The sequence below is a fragment of the Scomber scombrus genome, chromosome 5, assembly GCF_963691925.1.
Source record: "Scomber scombrus chromosome 5, fScoSco1.1, whole genome shotgun sequence".
In the NCBI taxonomy this organism is placed as follows: domain Eukaryota; kingdom Metazoa; phylum Chordata; class Actinopteri; order Scombriformes; family Scombridae; genus Scomber; species Scomber scombrus.
Window position 1 is genome coordinate 17,242,188 of NC_084974.1, and position 2,827 is coordinate 17,245,014.

A 2,827-nucleotide genomic window follows, 5' to 3' on the forward strand; every position below is an offset into this window, starting at 1 on the left:
TTATTGTTTGCTGACCTCTTGTGTCCTTAATTTATAGTTTAGTGGAGAGAGATCTGCCTTTTGAGCTCTCAAAATTAAGCAGTTGCCTCTTGTGACCCTTCATCACAAGAAACAGCAATGAATCATTTTTAGATTAAATAAGAAGGAAACATTTGGAAAACAGTGATTAAAATTGGTGGGGTTTTTGTCCTACTTATCCTTTCATTCATCTGGGAAACACTCATACTTGCAGTCCAGTATTTGTACAGTTACGCATTTTTTGTGCTTCAAGCTGTGTGTCAGCACATTCAGTTGGAAATAAAACGAAGGATACTACATTTAAATTATTGACAGACAACTCCACCTCAGTCTAAATAGAATCAATTGTTTCTGACCTGACCTTTTGTGCATGAACATTGAGATGGCACACAGCTTTTTGTACTGATTTAAACCAACTCAAAGCTGAGACTTGGCACTTTAAAGGGGACATATTATACTTTTTCATAATGTTACAATGTCAGATGTTCATATTAAATGTGTATTAAAAGTGTCAAATAATGAGGTAAACATATGTAGAAGTAGTCCCTGTAAGCAATCACCAGCCTCAGACTGCTCTGAATGCTCCCATTAATCTCCCATTATTTAGTAATTTAAATGCTTTTAATGTGAAGAAGTAAAGCAGGAGATGTTAGGTTTTCACCAGCAGTAATTTAACACGGCTCTGATAAATCTGCCCCTCCACAGGCTTCCTGAAGTTGGCCAATCAGAGCAGAGTTGGCTCAATGAGATGGTAGTCTTAAAGAGACAGGAGCTAAAATTGCCTTGTAAGAGGCAGGTGCTGAACTGAGGGGCTGCATAAATGGCCAGTATAAGATACATAAGGACTTTTTTTTAACTGAATCATCCAAAGCTACTGTGGTGGAGTTCCAGAATTAAAATATAGAGCTGGAAATGAGTATATTAGCTCCCCTTTAATGTAGTATCCATTACTTTGTGCTAAACCACAGAGCCTGAAGAAAAGAATGTGTAACTGTCTACATACTTACTGTCCAGACTGTATTTTTTGAGCCCTTGAAGGGCTCCTGACCTCCAAAGAGGAACCACTACATTAAGAGTACTTGCAGTTTCACGGTGGCGTCTACCTACCAGCAGGTGTCACTGCAGCACTTCAGACATGGCAAAGCTCCCTTTGCATTCTGGAGAGATCGCACACTTTGATTTGCTTCTCTGACATCTCAAATCAGTTCATAAACATCCTGAGTTTCATTGCCTCTGTTGCTTTTAAATTTTCAATAGAATATATCATAACAACTCCACAGTTTGAGTGTAACAACATACAAACGATACATTGATTGAGAGCTGTATATTCCTCCAGTTAACTGTTGCAGTGACTTCAACTGTAAATGATTCATACATCGTCAGAAAATGAGTGACAGTGGTCCTTATATACCACAAGGTTACTACTATAGAAAGCCCATTGTAGGATTATCAGGATGAATCAGCCAAGGTTGTTCAAAGTGCCTTGGGAATTGTTGCTTTGTTAGAAATTATTAAAGTGTTCCACCCTTGATCAAAACAGCCTCCCATTCACAGCTGACTGAAAGGCTTGGTCTGTGGCGAAAACCATTAAGAGAGCCTGTGGACTCTGAGCAATGTCTCCTGGCAGCTCTGCATTGCTCCTGGAGCAGTGAGCCATTGTTTATTCATTGCCACATTGGCATTCAAAGTGCATCCTCACTGTTCTCTCTCATAACCAACAAGTTGCCATTTTTATGCATGTGAAGGTTGAAGGCAAATTATTTATGGGAGACCGGACCCGAGGAAAGAGAACGGCCTCTAGCAAAATGGTTTACGTTGAGAGCAATCCTTTTCTATAGGCTATTGAATTCGCTGGATCACAGCTAGATATGCATGTATTATTCAACATTTCAGAGAAAGAATTGTTGCCCTGCTAGACAGCCATCTGTTTTTTGGACAAGGTGATGTATTTGAGACATGCTACCTTTCAAGTTCAGGTTAAAGTCTTATTTTTCAGTGGGGGGCAGATGAAATGAGTGGGAAAAAAGGCTCTCCGATGTCCCTTCATCTAGGTTTGTCTCCCCTCAGTGAAGCGAAGGTTGTAAAGAAAGAACTATCTGAGCAGCACATTTCTTGATGAGCCTGAATTGAAAGGAATGTGGATCAAGCCGAGTTAAGTGACGAAGGGTAAGAACTTTCACCTGTATGAGAAATTATTCAAGAACATCTGGTCTGGTCCAGATGCAGAGATGGGATGTGTGAGGTATGTGGTGCCAAACACCAGCAGGTGCAAGGTGAAAGGACTGTCACCTCTCTAGGGGAAGATGATCCGTGGGATAATAGTTGCCCTACACACTTGAGGAGATGACTCTTTAGAGTTGTTTTGTGAACAAAATTGTGCATTATAGACTCTTTATATTCTAGAGAACAATTTAAAATCCTTAATGGATCTCACTGTGACTGCAGACTGCTGATATATTAGTAATATAGCACATGGCAGTAGCTGTGCTTCTCTGGTTCACAGCACTTTAGTGGCTCCGTAAAGAACCATTTTTGGTTGTTCATTACAGTGTAATGTTCCATTACAAAACATTATCGGAACTTTATGAATGTACACTTCCTCATTGTTTCTTTGATGGATCTTGACTGTGAAGTGCAGAGCATACTTAAGTAACTCTAAAGTAAAATGGTGCAGTAAGCCTCTACTTCTGAAAAATTCTCTTTAGAAGATATGAATCCTGCCGGGGCTTATTTTGGAATTCATATCAGTCTAAATATGGGTTGATTTTTTTTTCTTTCCTTCTAGTGAATATGTATAAAGAAGTATTAT